At 40.9% G+C, this 24354-nt stretch overlaps 1 protein-coding gene across 31 annotated transcripts in view; it reads right to left on the reverse strand.

Moving 5' to 3' along the window:
• Positions 1–24354, reverse strand: part of Hdac9 (histone deacetylase 9) — an 863837-nt gene that overhangs the window by 575727 nt on the left and 263756 nt on the right.

The raw sequence follows: 24354 nt of genomic DNA on the forward strand, positions 1-24354 counted from the left end.
ATGTGTGCAGTGTGTGCCCACATGTGTGTACATGTGATGTGTGAGTGTGTCTAATATATGTGAATGTGTGTGTGCAGTATGAATTATATATTGTGTAGAGTGTGTTCATGTATATGTATGTGCAAGTGTGTATAATGTGTATTGTACATGTGTGTAGTGTGCATGTCCTCTGTATATACATAGTATGTGCATGTTTATGTAGTGCCTGTATGTACCTATGTGTGTGTGGTGTGTGCAATATGTATACATTGGTGTGTATGGTGTGTATTGTGTATATGTGCAATATAGTATATGTGTGTCATGAGTCTGTATGTGCATGTATATATAATGTGTATGTATACATGTGTAGTGTGCCTGAGCATATAATATATATACACATATGCAGTATATGTGTGAGTGTGCATGTGTTTATGTGTAGCCCTTCCAGGACATAATGTTCCTGTAGATAAAACAGTACAACCTGAGGGGTGTGTGTGTGTGTGTGTGTGTGTGTGTGTGTGTGTGTGTGCATGTGAATGCTCTCCTTCTACCTTGTTTGAGGTAAGATCTCTCTCGCTCACTGACTCACTGATATGTATGCCGGGGTGCTGTCCCACAAGCTTCTTTTATCTGTGCTTCCTGTCTCCCACTAGGGCTCTTCTCGGATCACAGGTATTTACACTAGTATGTCCAGGTTTTATGTGGGTTCCATGGGCCCAAACTCAGATCCCCAGACTTGCATAGGACGCCTTTCATCCATGACCTCTAATCAGTTGTGTTTAATGATCTTCCTAATGAGGCAGCACAGAAGCGCCTGTGAAGCCCACCTAATAAAGTGCAATGTTAAATGTGACCTCCTGCTGTTTAAGTCCATTCACCTGGCACTGAGTGCATTCAAAGCGAGACTTTAGGGCTTGACCTCAGTGTCCTCACTGCAAATGTTTCAACCAACCAATGGAAAGTTAAAGAGCTCGCGCAACAATTATGTGTGTGTGTGTGTGTGTGTGTGTGTGTGTGTGTGTGTGTGTGTGTGTGTGTGTAAGTTCAGTAAAACTCAGACATTGATGAAAGGTTTTCAAACTAAAGTCAACGGTAAATAGAAAGGGAAGGAGATGAGACATGAAGTTATCTGCAAGGACGTAAGGACTCCAGTGGGGAAACTGCAGACACGTGAGACTGGCTGGCACTGGTGGGCAGCAAGAAACTACACAAGGCACCCGGTACCATTCAAGATGGAGGCCACAGCTATAGAGTTTAGTTTGGGGATACAGAAAAGCTTCCTGGACGGTCTAAGTTGGCTATTCAGGCAGGAAGTTTTATGAAGTGTGGAGAGTTAAAGGCAGATATATCAAGAAACCAGACCCACGGTTTCCTGAGACAGAGACAACCTAACAGCTATCTTTATCTGAATATAAAATGCTATCGTTTTGCTGTGACAAAGGGCATATTAAATAGTTCAAGGGCTACCAAGGGTGTTGGGATACATAGATTGTAATTTGTTCTGACGAGCTCTGAGGATAAACCTGCAGACTTAGAAGGGAGAAAAGGCTTCAGTGAGGTAAGTGTCCCCTGGGCTGAAGCCAGGTCAGCTTCCCTGGATACAGATCTTTTCCCCTCTAGCTTTGAGGTACATACAGTGACACCACACTAGACATCACCTCCAGTCCTGACCAGGGTAAGAATCAGAGGCTTTCAGGGACCAGGTTTCTCTGTGCAGCAACACACTCCCTGCCACCCTGCTCGGGGGTGATTTTTCAATTACAATAAAACTATAAGCAAGCAGTTATGATGCAGTAATATCCTAAATAAAGCTATGGGCCTTCATTCTGTTTGAGTTTTTCTAGTTTGGTATTTTCTAGTAAGCTCTCCCGTGAACAGGAGCAGGGAGGAAAACATCCTAAACTTAGACAATGAACAACACACACTTTCAGTTAGTACTGTACCAATCCAAAATACATGCGAGCTAGCCAGCTCAAACTGATGGACGGAGCAGACTGCACAGAGCAGCAGACTACCTCAAACACAGTCTGCTCTCACGGGGCCACTATCCAAAAGGAAAACGCTGGCCCGAGAGAAGAGATGCCGACACGGATCTGGGATCGTTAGCAGTCCGAACGGCCTCTGCATAATTCTTACCAGGAGAAGGTCTGTGCGAGATCGATTGAATCACCCTGTCTCCTTTTAGCCATGAGGTGTCTGAGATGCGGAATGGAGCAGAGGATTCAGAATGTTTCTAATACCAGAACGCAGAAGGAAGCGTTTCTGTCTGTCTGTTTGTTTGTTTGTTTATGTCCAAGGTTGGGATCCTATTTGCCAAAGGTAAATACAAACAAAGGAAGCCCTAAAAGTCTAAAGTCACCAGCAGAGATTTACATCACTTTAAAAAAATAATTCAGAGTTGAGTGGGAGGTGCTGGGAAAGAACTGGGAACAGGCATAGAATCTGATCTTGGGCTGGGGCGGGAGTTGGCCTGGACCCCTTCCAAGTCTGTTTCCACGGAGACTTAAATCCATGTTGATGCTGACCAATAACCTAAGGGATGACACAGCTTTTTGCTTCCAGTTACAACTAGGACACTTCCAACACAATGATCTCTGGACTGTTTCTTATTCTCACTGGACCCCAAATTCCTAATGTCTGAAAGCAGAATTCTATTTCATGGCTCAGAAGAGTATTGATGAAATTCAAAATACATATTGCTTTCTATGTTTCCTCCAGAATCTTGGTACATATTCCATTTTAAAATAAAGTCTTCATTACAGAAAGAAAAAAATGTAACTTCTATATTTTAATAAATGACTTTAAATATTTTAATTTAATCTACTTGGTGTTTACACATGCCTTATACACACACCCATTTTCAAATACTTTACAAAATATCATAACAAAAAGGTCTGGAATGCTTTAAATGCCCTAAAATGTTATTTCGTCTCTCAGTCCTTCTCCTACTGGGTCCCCCTGCAGCGTCCTGGAAAGAAACCATCTCATCTCAACATCAACTAAGCAGACTCACATGCTAGCCCTTCCTTGCTGCTGCATTCGCATCCAACCCCAGGATTCACTGGGAATTAATATCAGTATGCAGTACACGATCAAGAACGAAGTCAAATGTAGCCAGCTTTTCCATAGCCATCACTGACATAGTCCTTTGCTTCCTCTCTAATTGAAATGCCACTTCTGTCACAGAGCTGAGCAGAGTGCCAAGATGCCTGAGCCCTGTGCCAACCGTGAGAGTGGACAGAACCCAGTGGGGTTGATGAGGACGCCCGGCCTGGGAGGGAAGCTTGCCAAACCATTCAGCAGTAAATGTCTGCCATGAAGAGGTGATGGGGACACGCAACAAGTTGTGCCAACAAATTCCAATCTCTGGGCTTTCTAGTAGCCTTAGGGCATTTTATTAGCCACCTAATTCTTTTCTTAGCCAATCTATTTCTGACCATTCCGTAATGTTTACTGTGTCCGACGAAGGCTATGTTCACTTTACAGGTTTCTTTGAAAAAATTGCTATCATTGTTTTATGACATCGAATTGACATATTTAAAATATTAAAAAGAACTTGCACCCTTATAATAATGAGCCTTTGGAACCAGGCACGGAAATTTCTTTTATTTAGTCACAATTTCTTTAAAATAATTATTTGTGTTCCCATGTGTTGGTATGCATGCATATGTGTGTGCAGTATATAGATGGCAGATTTTATATAATTTTCATTGTATATCAATGTATTTTGTTACACCTTTCCCCATATATTTTATTTTTTTTGCTATCATGAATGGAGAGACTTGATGATCACATTTTCAAAATGTTTATTTCAAGACTATTACCTATCAGCTATATTTCACACCCTCCTAGCAAGACTACACTTGTGCCATTCCTATGACGCTATGTTGATCATGGTCTAACAGTGCCCGTGGAAAGCAGTTTCTAACACTATCATGTTGACTAGTTTTCATATTGTTTTCCTTGACTTGATCCACTCTGGCTGGCACATTCCACAGGAGCATGCCACTGGTTCTCCAGGGCCTAGGACAATGCTTCCCACATGGCAGATGTCCAGGCAATAATTGAAAAGTAGCTCTGTTGCTTAAAATGAGGTCTTCCAAAAATAATGGCAATGCCCTCTTCCTATTTTTAAGAGTTTATGTTGCAAATTTCTGTATTCTCACTTTATACTATGATGGAAAAGAACCGTTTTCCTCCCCCCCCCCACCCTTTTAAACTGCATTTATAAATGGTAATGCAGGTTCATAATATTTAAATGATGCTTTGATTGTTAATTAGAAATAACTTATTTACTTCTAAAACTGTACGTTCTGTGACAATCTTTAACTCTATTGTATCCCTTTTGTGTATTCTCACAAAGAATATGATTTGGAAAAAAAATCCCGGAATGAAGATTTTAATCTAGGGAAATGATAATCAGGTTTACAGGGGTTCTAGACCACACCAAGATGCTAACAGCTACACTAGTCAAAAGAAGCAACATTCCCCTGAGGTTTGTAGTTAACCTCAGGGATCTCCTACGTTAAGTCCTTCCATGACTATCTTAGAATCCATGCACCATATATGGATATAAATGAAAAATAATGTACAAAACACTGATGTATTTCTAATGTTACTGCATAACACATGGGGTTTCCTAAAATGTAGCCTGCAGCCTCTTTTTTTCTAACATACTAATTTGTGTCTACATTTTTTTCATTTTAGAGACTATGTCTTTCATAGTCTTTCAGAAACATTATTTCGGCGTACTTTAGTCTTTTCTTCCCCTTAATAAAAAAACACAGGTCTGAAGTTTCCCTATTAATTATGCTTCTGTCATATGCCACACATTATAACACTTTATCCCATCACCGCCACTATTTCCTTAATTGTCAGTAATTGCAGTTTTGATTTCCTTTTGATCCAAAATTTAGAAAAGTGGTTTTCATTCTATGTCTCTAATAATTTCCTGATTTAAAGCCTCGTTATTAATTTTCACTGTAGTGCTTTGTGGTCAGATATTACAAACTGTGCCCTTTCTAGCCTGAAACACTTATTAGCCACATAACTATGTCCTCCAATTTTCCCCATGTCATTTGTCAAAGACATAGAATAATTATGTTCCCAGCACAATTAATCTTCTTTTGTAAAAGCTGTATTTTATAAATACAAAGAGGCAGCTTCCCAGAACTTGGGGATGCTAGAAGCAGAAGAACTTGGACTCTGTCCCCTGGACATCAACTGTGTGCTCTCACTCACTCGCTCTCTCTCTCTCTCCAGATTATGACACCAAACCAAATTCTATAAATAATGGCTTATAAAGAATGAAACAGAAAGAAAATTATAAGAGAAATCTAATGTCTGTCAAAATAGGTTTCCCAGATCTCAATGTAAGCTCATAAGTCTCCAGCATAAATTCAGAAGGCATGTACCACTAAATAGCTGGCCTATAACACACTCTAAAGCCCACACTAGCCTCAAACTCCCCATCTTCCTAGCTCTGTCTCGGAAGTGCTAGGACCACAGTTATGTACTACCACGCTGAGGTTCTTAGCTCCTTGCAACCCTGTGTGGATCTTACTGGTGCTAGGACATTCAGGACAGCTGCATTAAGAGCAAAGGACCAGCTACCCAATCTCTTTTCTCCCAGTGAAGCTGCTTCTCTTCTGCTTATTCAAGTAGTCATGGAAAATTTTAGAGCGAGATACTGCCTGCTCCATGCAATTGAACCTCGATGCTGCAGGAGTTTTCTTTATTTGACTTCTGGTGCATCCCACAGATGTTTCTTCAAATCATTTGTAACAAGAACACTTTTTTTCTTAAATCTCTCTTTGTATGTCTCTGTGTCTCTCTGTGTCTCTGTCTCTGTCTCTGTCTCTGTGTGTGTGTGTGTGTGTGTGTGTGTGTGTGTGTGTGTGTATGTGTATGTGTGTGGTGCTGCATGTGAATGAAGTGTCCACAGGGGTCAGAAGAGAGCATTAGATCCGCTGGAGTTACAGCAGTTGCAAGCCTTCAAACAAGAGGATATGGAACCACACCCCAGGTCTATGATAAGAACAGTATTCACTCTTAACCACTGTGCTAGCTCTTCCGGCCACTGTATATGTATGCTTTACTACAGTAAACAGAAAACAAATTATTAAAATTTGACTCGGTGGATTACACACACACAATTATCTTCAATGTATATTTGATCCATTTTCAGCTACTTTTACAAACCATTATCATCAAATAACTATACCATAAGGTTATCAGCAATGAATTAAAATCAAATAGTTCATTTTAAGCATGTACATAAACACAATAAATAAACACATGATTTGCTGAATGGAAAATAAAAACTCACCCAAAGCTTCAATCTTTTGGAAACTAAGCTTTGGAATTTTTTATGGGGACAGAAAACTTTTGTTTGCTTTGACCTTGGTGTAGTCGAATCTCCTCTGACTTGTCACCTGCTAGGGACTTTAATTGTTCGCACTTCCCTAAGTAACAGAACAATTGTCAGCCAGCTTGCTAGTCCTGGTGCTGCCACTTGGCGTCACCTTCACAGAGTGACACCGAATTCAGCTCTGTGTTCTCTATCAAGCTTAGTTCTCTGGTGCCTCAAAACCCTCTGAGCTTTCCATTGTGCTGATAAACCATTTAAAGCATCATTGAATTTCCAGGTCGCCAGATTGACTAGTTTTGTTCAACCTACTGAGGACTCTGAGAATGATGTTCTGGAACGAAAGCAAAGTACTTTTCAAGGTGGAAAACTGAAGCACTTTCACATTCCTTTGTAAAAAAAAAAGGTAAAATAATAATAATAATAATAATAATAATAATAATAATATAATAAAACAGAAAAGAAAGGACCATATTTCTTAAAGACAAAAGGAAAAATAATTTTAAAACCCTTATATTTGAATGATTCACTCTGGACTTTTAAGTCATTAATAATCTTTAAAACAGCATAGCTGTCTGATACACGTCTGCAGAATTTATAGGAAAGAGTAGACTATACTTAGCCTCTGAGGCTGATACTTAAACTTCAAATCCTGCTTAGCATGCCGACTAACTTGATTAAGGAGATCTTAAAGCTCACACCGAGATCATCCTCTTTACTCAGGTCTAACAAATCAGTAGCCACATGTTGACGTGGACACAGAAGATGCCTTCAAAGTCTCAAGGGAAAAAATAAGCACTCATTCAAGTGAACATACGGTTGTGGTGGTTAATAAACACTCCTTAATGATAAAAATCTCTACTTTTCATGTTTTGTTTTGTTTTTTTAAGAACATTTTATCTTTATTGGTTATTTTATTTATTTACATTTTAAATGTTATCATCTTTCCAAGTTTCCCCTCCAGAAGCCCACTATCCACTCCTCCCTTCCTCTGCCTCTATGAGGGTGCTCCCCCACCCACCCGCCCACTCCTGCCCAGCGGTCTAGTGTTTCCCTATCCTGGGTCACCAAGCCTCTATAGGACCAAGGGGCTCCCCTCCCAGTGATGCCAGATAAAGTAATTCTCTGCTACATATCCAGCTGGAGCCATGAGTACCTCCTGTGTACTCTATGGTTGGTGGTTCAGTCCCTGGGAGCTTTTGGGGGACTGGTTGGTTGATACTGATGCTCTTCCTATGAGACTGCAAACCCCTTCAGCTCCTACAGTCCTTGGCCTAACTACCCCATTGGGGTCTCTGCTCTTAGTCCAAAGTTTGGCTGTGCATATCCACAATTGTATTGGTCAGGCCATGGCAGAGCCTCTCAGTGGAGAGCTATACTGGGCTCCTGTCAGTCAGCACTTCTTGGCAACAGCAATAGTGTCTAGGTTTGGTGTCAGCAGATGGGATGAATCTCCAGGAAGGGCAGTCCCTGAATGGCCTTTCCCTCTGCTCCACTCTTTGCCCATTCATTTTCTTTTGACAGGAGGAATTCTGGATTAATATTTTTGAGGTGGGTGCATGGCCCCATCCCTCCAATGGGACGGTGCCTATCCACGGGACATGGTCTCTACAGGTTCTCTTTGCTCTTGTTGGGTATTTTGTTTAATGTCCTCCATGTTGGATCTTGGGAACCTCTTGGGTCCCTGGCATCTGGGACTTTCTAGTGCTACCTACCTCCAGTCCCCCCTCCCCCACTGCTACATACCTACTTTCAGATTTCTGGCCCTCAGTACTTCTCCCCCATCTCCTCCCATATCTGAACTGGCCCCCTTTGTTCCTCCCCATCCTCTCTCCCTCCCAGATCCCTCTCTCCCTCTACTTCCCAGAGATTATTCTCTTCCCCCTACTGAGTAGTACTGTAGCATCCACACTTTGCTGTGATCTTCTTTCTTCTTGGGTTTAATATGGTCTGTGAGTTGTCTAATAGGTATTCCAAGCATTTTTTGGCTAATATCCACTTATCAGTGAGTGCATACCATGTGTGTTCTTTTGTGACTGGGTGACCTCACTCAGGATGATATTTTCTAGTTCCATCCATTTGCCTGCAAATTTCATCAAATCATTGTTTTTAATAGATGAGTAGTATTCCATTGTGTAAATGTGTACCACATTTTCTGTATCCATTCTTCTGCTGAAGTACATCTGGGTTGTTTCTAGCTTCTGACTATTATAAATAAGGTTGCAATAAACACAGTGGAGAATGTGTCCTTGTTATATGTTTGGGAATATGCTCAGGAGTGGTATAGCTGGGTTCTCAGATAGAACTATTTACAATTTTCTGAGGAACAGCCAGACTTTTTTCCAGAGTGGTTGTGCCAGCTTGCAATCCCACCAACAATGGAGGAGTGTTCCTCTTTCTCCACATCTGCACCAGCATCTGCTGTCACCTGGTTTTTGAGCTTCGACATTCTGATTGGTGTGAGGTGGAATCTCAGAGTTGTTTTGATTTGCATTTCGCTGATGACTAAGGATGTTGAGTATTTCTTTAGGTACTTCTCAGCCATTTGAGATTCCTCAGTTGAGAAGTCTCTCTTTAGCACTGTACCCTATTTTTAATAGGCTTATTTGGTTCTCTGAAGTTTAACTTCTTGAGGAATGATGCTATCCAAGCAAGTGAAAGATCTGTATGACAAGAACTTCAACTCTCTGAAGAAAGAAATTGAAGAAGACCTCAGAAGATGGAAAGATCTCCCATGCTCATGGATCAGCAGGGTTAATATAGTAAAATGGCCATCTTGCCAAAAGCAATCTACAGATTCAATGCAATCCCCATCAAAATTCCAACTCAATTCTTAACAGAGATCGAAAGAGCAATTATCAAATTTATCTGGAATAACAAAAAACCCAGGATATCAAAAACCATTCTCAACAATAAAAGAACTTCTGGGTGAATTACCATTCCTAACCTCAACTTATACTACAGAGCAATAGTGATAAAAAAAACTGCATGGTATTTTAGAGACAGAAAGGTAGATTAATAGAATAGAATTAAAGGCCCAGAAATGAACCCACACATCTATGGTCACTTGATCTTTGACAAAGGAGCTAAAACCATCCAATGGAAAAAAGACAGCATTTTCAACAAATGTTGTTGGCTCAACTTGAGGTCAGCATGTAGAAGAATGCAGATTGATCCATTCTTATCTCTTTTTACAAAGCTCAAGTCCAAGTGGATCAGGTACCTACACATAAAATCATGTAGGATGAATCTAATAGAAGAGAGAGATGGAAAGAACTTCCAACACACTGTCGCAGGTGAAAATTTCCTGAACAAAACACCAATGGCTTTATGCTCTAAGATCAAGAGTCTACAACTGGGACCTCATAAAAGTGCAAAGCTTCTGTAAAGCAAAGGACACTGTCAATAGGACAAAACAGCAATCGACAAATTGGGGAAAGATCTTTACCAATCCTACATCTGATAGAGGACTAATATCCAAAATATACAGGTGCTCATTTTTTAAAGAAGCTTAATTCTGGTTGCTATAAACTACAGACTTTTATCCCCCAAATGTTAATATGTCCCGTATGTTGACATCCTGACCCCAGTACTGTTAATAATAGGTTGCCTCTGCCTATGTGCCAGAAGCAGGTCCTTACCCTAAAACGTTAAGTAAATCCCTTCTGCATACAAGAAACCCAGTTTACAGTGTTCAGTGAGAGCAGGCTGGGCTAGAGCACTAGTTTGGAAGTGCGAAAGCACATGCTTACCGATGACTCAAAAGTGACTCTGAAGTCGAGGCTCAAAATACTAAATCACACTAGCCACATTTTTTCACCTGGCCCTTAGCCCCAGCATCTGACAGTCCCCCCCCTACCTCACACAGAGACAAAGAAGCATCACATAGATCTTTGGGATAGAACTGAATATAGCAGCATGTTAATATAGCAGCAGGGTGGTTTCATAAATGCCAGGCTCTGAAAATAATGTAAATAAACAGCAATTCAGTAACAACAGAAAACAGAAATATGTATTAACTCGGGCAGACAGTAGTCCTGATACAGCAAAGATGAGAAGTTAAAACATTGTCAATATGAATCATGAAAAATATGTGCATGCTTTCTATGGAATTAAAATTATGGCTCAGAAAAGATTACTGAAACCTTAGAATATTTCTGTCCTGTACACTCAACTATTACAAAAGTAGACCTTTCAAAACTAATTTAGAAAAAAAGATGACTTCTTCTGGATTGCTTTTATTTTGACCAAATTAATAATCTATTGATTAATTTAATAAGTAAGCATAGTATCTACTTCTTTCCTTCCATGCTGTCACACTCTAACTATCTTCCAGGAGTGTCATACTCTAAACTTGCTATTCAGTGTCCTCTTATACTCTGCACTCCTTCAAGGACCACCTACTTTTCTGGCTTAGTCCTTGCCTGCAGTGCACACAACCACACAAGTCTATCTTTACAGAGTCAGAAACTCCTTCTAATTAAAAAACACAGCCTATAAACCATACCAATAATTAAAACTAATGTTTAAATCTTCTTTATTCTACATTTACAAGTAAAATCATTACACAGTAGCTGGAAAAATACAATAATTTTATTGTATTGCAGCATTTCATTTCTACGGTGGTTTGAATAAGAGAAGCCCCACATGCTCACATAGACATGGCCAGGTAGAAGTAGTTGTGGCCTTTTGAAGGAAGTGCATTACTAGACATGGGCTTTGAGCTTTCAAAAGCCCATGTCAGGCCCAGTTTCTCTCTCTCTCTCTCTGCTCATGGAGCAGGATGTAGCCCCCAGCTACTGTTCTAGGGCCACATGTGCTGTAATGCTCACCATCATGATGACGATGGCCTAACCCTCTGAAACCTCAAGCAGGTCCCTGATTAAATGCTTTCTTCTAGAAGTGTTGCTTTGGTCACGGTGTCTCTTCACAGCAACAACACTGAGATCATTTCTCTTTTTAAAAATCAGTAAAAAAAAAAAAGTCTTTACATATAAATGCCTACATGTCACGTTGTAGGGCAACATGAACAAAGCCACAAAGCCAGGTAGGGGCAGCCAAGATTTGGGCCTGAACTGCTGGGCTCTTAAGAGTAGAACTAATGTGAGTGTAGTTCCAGGACAAGGTGTGAGCCAGGGCTGGAAGGACAGAGAGGTTGCAACCTATTCAGTCCTCAGTCAGAACCCACCATGACGGTCACTTCCAGATCAGCCATTGAGGCGAAAATGAGGGTGGACAAAAGCCTCATTAAAATACCTGCTGTTTCCCAAGAACATTATATAAATCGTCCCACATATTCTTTAAAACAATTTTATGAAACAGGGTTCTATTATGTTGTTTTTTCCAGAAAAAAACCACAAACTTCTAAAAGGTTAAATTGCCTGTGAAGGGCTGAACACGTAACAGTGCAGGTGACAGCTCAAGTCCAGGACGCTGGGCCTGTCTGAACTGGAACATCAGTGTCCTTGACAACACTGACCTCCCCTGTACCTACATTTGCTACAGACAGGGACAGGATGGAAATGCACGCATACATCTCACTGCCATAGATGCATGTGGCATATTATGCACACATAATTGTGTACATATATATTTCGTTACAGTAATAGACACAATATGATAAAGTCGTGTACAAATATGCATACTACGCATATAGTTTATATATGTATATATGCATACACTTCAGTAAATGAACATTTGCTCAAAATAAAAGATAGAAATTTGATAGGGAATTCAGCACATGTTAGTACTCTTCTGTTCTTCCACTTACAAAATTGTATATAGTGGCTCCATATAATTTATATATAATTATTATTATATATAATACAAATAAAATAAGTTCACTCTATTCTAAAATTTTATGTCATCAATGATTTTTGCCTCCAGTTATTTTACAAGTACTAGAGTTCAATATTTTTACAGCATTTTCACCTCTCTCTTGCTACATATGAGTTTCTGGAGGAAAGAGAAGTTCTTGGGTAGCCCTCGGGTCTTGAATATAATGTAAACACCTACACAGCGCTTTTCCTACTTAAAAAAATCATATGTCAACAACAAAAAGTGTGATTGACAAATAATAAGTCTGTATTTTTAGTCTGAGTAACTTAAAAGCTATAAAAACATATCATGAACTTTTGTTACAAGACAAATAAATTTCAAGGAAGGCCGGAAATATTACTAATTAGAAAAGAGGGGTTACCTGAGAGTTCAGGCTGTGGTATGAGGCCTTCAAAGCTCCTTCAGTATCACCTGGTGATGCGGCAAAGCAGAAAGCTGGTTGTAGCTTTTGTACCTTGTTTCCGGAGATGGAAGCTCTGCGATACCATGAAATGCCACTAAATTTTTAAAATGTCCTCAGTTGGGGTTGGGGATTTAGCTCAGTGGTAGAGTGCTTGCCTAGCAAGCACAAAGCCCTGGGTTCGGTCCTCAGCTCAAAAAAAAAAAAGTCCTCAGTGGTCAAAAATATTTTTCCCATATGTTTAAGTGATATAGACATAGAGTTTGTCATAAAAGGTATAGATTTCACTGTTAAAATCCTCCATGTATCTTATACCACAATGGTCTGGTAAGTAAACACTGTTACTATCTCTCACCTTACACATGAATAAAGGAGGAACAGTTTACTCATCATTTACACACTATAATTTTATATAAAATGTACAAGGGGTATCACAGAGGTGGTTCAGTTTTAAAGAGCCTACTTGAATTCAGGTCTAGGCACCTACATAAAACCTAGACACCAGCATGTGTCTGTCACCCCAGTGCTAGAGGAAGCACACCTGAGGAGCCATGGCTCTCACTATCCAGCCAATTTAGCCAAACCAGTGAGCTCCAGCTGGGTTGAGGGAGAGAGCTTGTCTCCTAAAGTAATGTGGAGCATGACTGACGGAAGCACTGGAAGCCAGCCTCTGGCCCAGGCAGACATGTGCACACACATGCACATGCACCACATATAAAGCACACTCCGTGCAAAGGGTACATTTCCATATGTGGATATTATAGACCTTCATTTCTTCTGAAACTATAGGTAATTTACATAAGTAATAGAATTCAAATTCAATAAAGGAACAAACATCTTCACACTACTCTGCCAAATGTATTGCCTTTGTTAGTGCTGAGAAGTATTACAGAACCAGGTTGAAAAGAAAACACACATGTGATTCTTGACTTGGGTTATCTAGGTTTTAAACCAGCATAATATGAAATTCGTAGGCAAATGGGCAGAACTGGAAAATATCATCCTGAGTGAGCTAACCCAATCACAGAAAGACATACATGGTATGCACTCATTGATAAGTGGCTATTAGCCCAAATGCTTGAATTACCCTAGATGCCTAGAACAAATGAAACTCAAGACGGATGATCAAAATGTGAATGCTTCACTCCTTCTTTAAAAGGGGAACAAGAATAACCTTGACAGGGAATAGAGAGGCAAAGATTAAAACAGAGACTGAAGGAACACCCATTCAGAGCCTGCCCCACATGTGGCCCATACATATACAGCCACCCAATTAGACAAGATGGATGAAGCAAAGAAGTGCAGGCCGACAGGAGCCGGATGTAGATCGCTCCTGAGAGACACAGCCAGAATACAGCAAATACAGAGGCGAATGCCAGCAGCAAACCACTGAACTGAGAACAGGACCCCCATTGAAGGAATCAAAGAAAGAACTGGAAGAGCTTGAAGGGGCTCGAGACCCCATATGTACAACAATGCCAAGCAACCAGAGCTTCCAGGGACTAAGCCACTACCTAAAGACTATACATGGACTGACCCTGGACTCTGACCTCATAGGTAGCAATGAATATCCTAGTAAGAGCACCAGTGGAAGGGGAAGCCCTAGGTCCTGCTAAGACTGAACCCCCAGTGAACTAGACTGTTGGGGGGAGGGCGGCAATGGGGGGAGGGTGGGGAGGGGGACACCCATAAAGTAGGGGAAGGGGAGGGGATGTTGGCCCGGAAACCGGGAAAGGGAATAACACTCGAAATGTAAATAAGAAATACGCAAGTTAATAAAAAAAATTAAAAAAAATTCCAACTTTATTAAGATTACTGGATAGATACACTAAGGCCTCTTTATAATGGCTTTCCTATCCGATGTTTGTCACCTTATAATCCATAGGAGCTAACAGCTCTCAAGTACACTCAACTCACTGAAATATCATCGAGCCTCCTAACAGCTCAACAGGCCAAGGAAGAGTTTTCCTGCTAATGCTGGTTGATTGTAGACTACCCCAGATCTCCTCTAGAACCAGAATGGCCTCACGTTCTTAAATATCCAGGAAATGACTATGGCAATGCCCCTCTGTCCTAGATTTCCTCCTGTTGCTGTTATAAAATACTGAGTAAAAGCAACATGGGGAGTTAAGGGTTTATTTGGATTACCGGTTATAATACGTTATGGAGATAGCCAAGGCTAGAGATCAAGGTAGGCACCTAGAGGCAGGCACTGCAGCAGAAAACATGGAGATAAGCTACTTATTAGCCTCCAGGCTTACTCGGGTGCTTCTCTATATAGTCTAGGCCTACGTGCATAGAGATGGTAACACACACACACACACACACACACACACAGCGGTCTGAGCCCTCCTTCATTAAGAAAATTAAGAAAATTCTCTACAGATGTGGCCACAGGACAAGCTGATAGGCACAATGCCTCAGCTGAGGGTCCCTCTCCTGCATAAAATTGGAAAACAAAGAAGCAGTATACCCCTCAAATTTCCATCACAGCCACAAGCATTCAGGAGCAAGGTGTGTGCACTAAGCAAGTCAAATTCTACTCAAAATCATTATTAACGCGATGCTCTCGGGCTAAGAGAAACCCAGACCTGAAAGCAGACTGCTATTACCTCCTCCTTAGCTCTCTGGCGTGACTCATCCATTCACCCATCACCCTACCACGCCGGTCTTAGTTCTCAAACTATTTCTCTCAATGGTTGAATCATTAGTGTTGACATGATTCCTTCTGTCTAGAAAGCTGATATCCCCACAGTTGAAATCACTGTTCATCTCCTCAGGCTGGCTAGGTGTCTTTCAATTCCTACCATTTGTGACACTGGGATCACAAATGAAACTTTAAAAGTACCACACTCGCACACTGCCTCAAAGGCCAAAGTAGAATTTGCTAAACATGGCTTACTTCACTGGTCTGCCTGAGCTCACACAGATTCCACGAATGCCTGCCTGCCTTGTGGAGAGAAAACAATTATTCAACAATTATCCAATAATTGAGGTGACTGCTCGCTGGGGCACACATTCAGGTCAAAGGGTTCCCAGGCCTACACAGGCTCTGCTCTTCTCTCCAGAAACTCAGATGTAGCAACAGAGAGAACTTTTACGTGAGTCTGCACACCGAGGGTAGGCTCACAGCAAATGCCAAAACTGAGATGAGTCCTGGTTTTGCTTTTACGAGGTAAATCAGTATGGAGTAGGGGGTTCATAGTTCATAACAGCCTGTGAGTGAGAACTGATTCTGAGTTCTTAAACTCTTGCCATATACTCCACAGGACAGAGAAAACCATTCGATGCCATAATTAATTTCACAAGATATGAGAAAATGAGAGAAGAGCTAACTGACAGAACACAGGAATTAATAATACATCTATTTTCTGCTATGTCTGTATAAACATTCGGTATGATTAGTTTCCATTGTTTGTTGCTGAATCTGTAATTTGTTCTAATGTGATAGGCATGCAAAAAATACCAAAAATAAATTTACTATCTGATACTATAAAACTAGAATCAATGAGAGAAATCATGCACACACAAACACACACACACACACAAACACACACACACAAACACACACACACAAACACACACACACTTCATTAGTTCAATTAACTCAATTAATCAGACTTTTAAGAAAAACGGGTTTTTAAACTTAATTAATGTTCTTTCTATGGACACTAACTTTAGAAATGAGCTAGCATAATAGTTATATTCTATAAGAAAACCCAAACAGAACAAAATATACCCTCCCATGCTAAAACATCCACAGTAGAGTTTGTGGAGAGAAAATCATTCCCATGCCTACGTATCATTGGGCTGAAATCCATGCCTGGATTATTGTCGTAGAGCACTGGGCAAGGTTTATTTAGGAAATTTCATGCCGAGCTTCTGAAGTATTCACCCTACCCCTTTCCACACATAATTCAATATAAACACTTTTCTTCTGACAGACATTTTAAAAGATCAAAGTGTAGAACAAAGGCAGAAAGTGACATGAAGCACAAGTTCAGGACCATTGAGATGAATGGATGGATTAGCCAGAAAATTCATGGTGACACCTCAGTCCTGCACAAGAGGTTCTGTTTATGTGATTACGGTCCCCATGCTTTGGAGATCCCAACCACAGCACGGCCGCTCTCCTCTGTACCCCATCAGGAGACCCTGTAATATTTCAACAAGTCCATATATCAATGCCAATCAGGGCAACTCACCTGACATCTCATTATCGGCTTTAAACAACTGGATGTCATCTAGAGAGGGACAAATAGTCCATTGTGCCCAGCATCACAGACCAAATAGAACCCTTATGCAAAATGTGTCAAACAAAATCCAGAATACGGTCAGCAAGGGCTAGATAAAAGTCAAATAAAATAAACGGGGTGCTGCGGAATGCACCTCTTACGAGCACGTGATCCAACTGCTGCACACTTATGACTTAAAGGCACGTTACAAGCAGGAGTGCTCAGCTCAACGAAACAATACAGAGCACTCGAGCTGCAGAATCAGATTAGGAGTGAAGCTCTAACTACACAGACCGCTCTGATCCAGGAGCATTAAAAAGAGAGAGAGAGAGAGAGAGAGAGAGAGAGAGAGAGAGAGAGAGACTGTTTGGGTTCACGAGCCGCAGTTCGGAATTTTCAGCAATTTCCAGCCACTCTCTAAATTAATGTTTTCAGCGGTGTCGTACGCCATCATGTTGGTTTTAGAATATGGCAAAACATCAAAATCCCGGCCAACGGCATGCCTTTCACTGCTAGCTTGAAAGGATATGCAATTAATTATATTCTAGATTTATGGGATTCTAACAAGAACCACACTGACTGGCTTGCTGGTGACTACAAGGAGGAGGTAAACTACTTGGGGCTGGAAGAAACTACAGGGAATGTATGCACAAGGGTCCGCAGGAATAAATTTATTTGTAATAACTTATACTCCAGTCTAATAAAAGTCATACCCCTTTTACAGAATCATTATCTCCATTGACAAGTTATGTTTAGTAATAAAAATAAAAAATAACTGAAAAACAAAATCATTCTTAAAAAGTTATTGAATAGGCTTTAAACACACACACACACACACACACACACACACACACACACACAAACTCCACTATGTCCTAAGAGTTTTGCCTTAATAATTGGCCAAAATTCACCAAAGAACTCCTTCCAATTCTAGAAGGTTCTAAATTGCCTTTGTGGAGCAGCAGTCTCATTTCTGATGCCACAAGGGAAGGCAGAGAGGGGATAACCTCTTCCTGCTCCTGCAGGGACCACAGGACTCTCATGTGAGACGCCGCACACCATTCTGTGAAGACGTTTGTCATCGCCGTGCTAGCTTCCCAGAGCTGACTGAACTCAAGATGTTTCCCATATAATGAGAAACACCGTGGAAGGAGTAAGTCAGTAAGCAACAGGTAGAGAGTGTGCGGGAAAGCACTTTCTGTGTCAGGACACTCTTGCAGATATTCAAGAGAGAAGAAAAAAAAAAAACCAAAAAAGGCAATCTGAGAGGGAGAAGCAGACTGAAGGCACAGAGAAGACTCGGCCATGGGAGGAAGAACTCACTTGACTCCCGGTATGTTATAAATACTGTATTTAGAACACGGACGTAGAAAGAAATGAATTGGGGTGTTGATCACTTTCTGATGGGATTTAGTAAAAAGAGAACTTTCTTTTCAAAGGGTAAAATGTGTTTCTATCACAAGCAGTGCAATGTTCTACTGTCATAGAGGCAGATTCTTTTTTTTTTATTTTACCAAATATGCATTTTATTCACTTAATTTTTATTGGCCATTTTATGTTTTTGCATTTCAAATGTTATTCCCTTTCCAGGTTTCCCCTCTGGAAACCCCCATCCCATTCCTCCTCCCCCTGCTTCTATGAGGGTGCCCCGCACCCATTCCCTCCCTCCTACCTGCCCTGCCATTCCCCTATACTGAGGCATCTAGCCTTCATAGGACCAAAGACCTCTCCTCCCATTGATGTCCGACAAGGCCGTCCTCTGCTACATACACAGCTGGAGCCATGGATCCCTTCATGTGTATTCTTTGGTTGGTGGTTTAGTTCCTGAGAGCTCTGGGGTATCTGGTTGATTGACATTGTTGTTCTTCTTATGGAGTTGCAAACCCCTTCAGCTCCTTCAGTCCTTTCTCTAAATCCTACATTGGGGTTCCAGTGATCAGTCCAATGGTTGGCTGTGAGCATCCACCTTTATATTGGTCCAGCTGTCAGAGCCTCTCCAGAGACAGCTTTATCAGGCTCCTGTCAGCAAGAACTACTTGGCATCAGCAATAGTGTCTGGGAATGGTGTCTGTATATGGGAAGGATCCCCAGGTGTGGCAGTCTCTGGATGGCCTCTCCTTCAGTCTCTGTTCAACTCTTTGTTCTTATATTTCTCTTAGACAGGAGCCATTCTGGGTTAAAAATTTAGAGATGAGTGTGTGACCCCATCCTCCAGCAGGGATCCTTGCTTAACCTCTGGAGATGGTCTCTACAGGTTTCCCTCCTCTTTGTTGGGCATTTCAGCTAATCTCATCCCCGTTGAGTCCTGGGAGCCTCTTGCTTTCCTGGCATCTGGAACTTGCTGGTGGCTACCCCCCAGTCCCTATCCCCTATTGCTACACACCTCTGTTCAATTTCCTGAACCTCTGTATATCATCCCTGTCTCCTCCCATACTGGATGCTGCCCCCCTTTTCCCCCTCCCCCTCTTCTCTTCCTCCCAAGTCCCTCTCACCCTCTACCTCCTGTGAGTATTTTGCTCCCCCCTTTAAGAAGGACTGAAGCATCCATATGTTGGTCTTTTTTCTTCTTGAGTTTCACATGCTCCACTATGTTCATTGCAGCCTTATTTATAATACCCAGAAGCTGGAAAGAACCCAGATGTCCTTCAACAGAGGAATGGATACAGAAAATGCGGTACATCTACACAATGAAATATTACTCAGCTATCAAAAACAATGACTTCATGAAATTCTTAAGCATATGGATGGAAGTAGAAAATATCATCCTGAGTGAGCTAACCCAGTCTCAAAAGAACACACGCGGTATGCACTCTCTGATAAGGGATATTAGCCCAAAAGCTCAGAATACCCAACATACAATTCACAGACCACGTGAAGCTAAAAGGATTCTTGAGCAACTCAGGCTTTGATCATACCTCTCCTCTGCGAAGTCCAAGGGAGATACAACATAATCTAGCTATTCTGTATAGTCCACAAAAGATATGAGGACTTCCAGTGTTAAAACAAAAAGGATGCTGGTGCATAGCAAGGAGGGGGATGCTTTAAAAGCCTGAAGTGCCCCCACACGTAAATTATGAGAAAGCACATAGTCAGGTGGTAGGTTTTCAGTGGATGACAGAGTTAGCAGACTTTCAACCTAACAGCAGATGAGTAAAGGGACAATTTATAATCATGGTGTCTGAATAGCTGTGAGGATTTCTGTCATCAGCATATTCAAGCGCAAGGTAACGCACTACACAGCAAGTTCATGAACCCCATAGCTCCTTCTCCTTGGGGTTGCCTGGAAGAGGCACTTTGCCATTTGGGTTGGCCCCTGGTTATGCAGAACAAAACTGTCATCGGTTTTGTGGCCATGAGTGAGTATCTGAAATCTAAACATGTCCATCCCTTTTCTCATTGGAATTCAGTGGAGGCTCGGGAGACTGGGGAGGGGGGGGAGTAATGTATGCTGTTACATTTGGATAAGAGAGAAACATGTGACATTAAACTGATGACTGCTCATTCACAAGTAAATTGGAAGGCAAAACTTCCCCTGCTGATAAAGCACTGTTTAATAAGACAGTAAGTGGGAAGTGTATGTGAATGGCAAAGTGTTCATCTCTGGGGTCAACCGCCAGAGTACAGACATGGGTGTCCAGCACAGGACAGTCTGACATGTGGTACAGGAGGTGACATAGATCACTGGTTAGTCACTGGCATGTGATTGATGGGATGCAAAAATAAAAAGAGATCCCCTGCTTGTGCTCCATACAAAGAAATCCCAGCTGGACAAGAAGTAAAAAGCGCTAGGCTGTTCCCATCGTAAAATAAAGAAGGAAATTTTCATGACCTTTCACCAAGACCCTAAGAAAAATAAGTGTCCAACAAAAACAAATTTGAAATTGCAAACTATAAAGTTTTCATCTATAAAAAGACAAAGAAATGGGAAATCATTTTTTTTAATTTGGGGAAAGATATTGGTGATATAAAATTCACAGGCTAACATCAGATTATTCAATGGCTTCTGTAAATGAAAGAATCCAAGAGAAAACCAGACAGTGCTAACCCTTCTTAAAAAAAAAATCTGAGAATAAACATATGAAAAGCGATGCAAACTCACACTGAGGGGTGCAAATGAAGATTATAGGAACATTTTGTAGGTGATGAAATGCAAGATATATGACTGTGTGAATGTGGAAGGAGATGAGGGGCAGTGAATGTTCACACACATTGCTGGCGGGGAGATAAACTTGTTTCAACTTTTGAAACTAACTTTGAGTCATCGTATGGAAAGTGGACTCACCCTATAATTCCTAGCTCCATTTCTAAGGTAGCCTAGATAAAGCTAATTATGCCCAAGAGAGTACTGGCCTAATAGCAACAGCCTAAAGTGATGTCGATAGGCGCAAGAGAGAAAGCCATGAATAAATGACTTATTTGAGTAATAAAATAGCCAAGTGCAATAAATATGAATAAATTCTGTAAAATGTCTGATTGGTTCTAGAAACAGGACAGTCAGTGAGCTAAGCAAGTTGCCGAAAAGGGCGTGTTTTTCCATGCCATAGCAGTGAGCCTCCCCAACAAGCGAAACCAAAATTATAAACAGAATCATAATTTCTAATATTACACATTATATATACCAATAAAATATGCATTCTACTACTATTTACAGAATTCAACCTTTTTCTTACTACCCTCTACACCTCTCACCTTTCAGTGAGAGACATTATTAAAAATACAGTATCCTTCTCCTGAAAGATAGAATTGGTAATCTGGGTCACGTTGTGGTTTAATGTGCACATCACTGGAACTACATGAGGCCGTTCAGTCCAGTGTGTGGCCCCTATGCATTTTGGTCCCTTAGTGTGTTGTATGGTGTTAGCCTCTCCAAGCATTTGACTTTGCTGCTAAAAAAGGGTATTCAGCGATAAATAGTATGAATTGTGTACTTATAGTACTAGTCGATTTTAGGTTATTGCCTAATAACATGCTACTCCTAACCATTTTATGTTTATTTTAAGCCGAAACGAATGGAGAACATATTATGTAGATGTGACTTACTATGAGCATCATTTTAAACAAACATAGGAGAGTGCTGAATTAAAGCTGCAAGGTGAAAATAGAAAATTGATCAAATGATCTTGGTGAATAGCCATGGTGCTTCCTTTTTAATTAAGTTGTAACTTGGCAAGTAGGAAAATGGAAAGCTGTTTTATAGGGAGGGGCAAAATACCCATCAGACATTATCACTGGTCAGCATCATATATCCTGGCATTTTCTTCTTTTAACGTTTTTTTTTAAACATTTATTTATTGAGCCTGTGTGTGTATGTAACAAGCTGAACATGACAGAATATGTGGAGGTCACAGGACAACGTGTGGGTTCTCTCCCGCCATGTAGCTTCTGGGGAAGGAGCTAAGGTCAGGCCATCTGACCAGCTCTATTCTTTTGTTTGCTTGCTTGTTTTCTTTCTTTTCTTTTCTTTTTTTTGTATGTATACAATTTTTTTACTAATTATTTTATTTATTTACATCTCAAAAGTTGTCCTCCTCCCAGTTCCCCTCCCTGAGTTCCCCAGTCCATCCGTCCTCCCCTTCAACTCTAAGAGGGTGCTCCCCTCCAATCCCCAACATTCCCCTTCTCTGGGGCATCAAGCCCCAGAGGACTGATCACCTTCTCTGGCCCTGGGACAGAAAGAAGATGTGCCTAACCCTACAGAGACTTGACGTCAGGTCTATTCTTGAGATTTCTAAAAGGCAAAGAGAAAACAGTGCTTGTGAAACTGATGCACCCTATGTGTCCCAGCCAGGCTCCTTCAGAGCTCAGCTCTGCTGTAGGAAATGGTCCCACATGGCATCAAGTCACTCACTGTACGAGTTGTGAAAAAAAGGGCAAAACAATAAAAGTTCTGAATGCATAGTGTCCAAAAAGAAATTTGAAATCATAAGAACCCAGAGGATTCTGGCTCCCTTCTTCACCAAACATGACAGGCCCATGTTGTATGGCACATGTCATGTCAATACATGATGCTACTGGACCACCCTGGCTCAGGTGTGAAATTACTCTCCTAGAAAATGCATTGTTTTTACTGAATATACAAATGAATCTATTCTTGCAAGCTCATAATTGTTTAGCTATAGGAAACAAAACTTTTAACGCTTCCCTACTGTGATTCCTCAGGATGTAAGGATCAAATAGTGTGGTGAATTGTTCTATTTTGCCTGGTTTAAAAAACTGATTACTTGAGTTATTGACTTTAAGTTTCATTTTTTAAAAAAATCATTAAATAAAATTTGACCTGGGATCCCGACAAGATTTTTACCAGTTCCCAAAATGATTCTAAATATACCTCTGCCATTCTGTATATTGATCTGTTTGAAGCCATGTGCTCAGCACTGACCACAAATTGGACAACTGCAAATGTCCAATATTTAAATCTTTGGGTAATATTATGTCCATAACAATGGCGTGCAAATTTCCTGTAGCCCTTAATTAACATTTATGCATGGTAAAGAACTGTTCTAAAATAAATGTCTTCCTGATTTATTATCAGTAAGTGTTTGATGCACACCTATTTTATATCCCTTAAAAAGCCAATGTGGTACCACAATGTCTCAAGCGAAAGTGTTTCTAAGTGGTAAGGGTTGAACAAGCCCTGCTTTCCAGTATATCCATGGAATGCTCTTGTCACCTAAGGCAGCTCTGCTTAAGAGTAACTGGGCAAGTGGACCCAGGAAGAGCAGGCGGGAGAACTAATGGTAACTTTGAGGCAGAATCTTCTATTGAAAGGAACTCTGGGTCTTCCATACCAGGCTGATTGTTACGACCTTAATTGCCAAAGGGCTTGTTTACCTCTCAAATAGGCAGGATGCTTCAAGCTAGGGATAGACTGTACATATGAGAAGATGCCCACTTCTGTGAGTCACCAAGCAAAGGACTTGTTTTGGGAATGAGACTCACAATGACCCTGCAAAGTGGAAAACCTCCATTACCAAGTTTTCCCAGCCTTAACTTCTCGCATCAGGTAAAACAAGGGAAGCTAACCCAATTAGGAATAAGAACCAGGACCATGGGGGAGTGGGGCACTGGGCCTGTTGTTCTCCAGCCCTAACAAGTGACTCCTGGTTATTAGAGCTTTGAGAGAAAACATGGTTCTTTGTTTTTTTAGTGAAAAAAAAAACACTCAAAACAAGAAAGGGAGAGAAAACTACCAGCTAGTACCCCAGCCACTATGTGACATATAGTACCCCAGCCACTATGTAACATTTAGTACCCCAGCCACTATGTAACATTTAGTAACCCAGCCACTATGTAACATTTAGTAACCCAGCCACTATGTATCACTATGTAACATTTATGTTACCATCATTTTAACTCCATTTGGAGAAGGCTTTGGTTATTTCTAGGTTAAAGGTAAAGCTGTGATCAGGGGAAAGAGTCAGCTATAACTTACCCAGTGACACAGATAATATGTAGCAGAACTTTCACTCAGCTCTCAAGCTCTGTGTTCTTCCTATTAGCACATAATTTCCAGAACGTAAAATTGTTCAAACTCA

This window comes from Rattus norvegicus, chromosome 6 (assembly GCF_021556685.1).
Source record: "Rattus norvegicus strain SHRSP/BbbUtx chromosome 6, alternate assembly SHRSP_T2T, whole genome shotgun sequence".
Classification (NCBI taxonomy): Eukaryota; Metazoa; Chordata; class Mammalia; order Rodentia; family Muridae; genus Rattus; species Rattus norvegicus.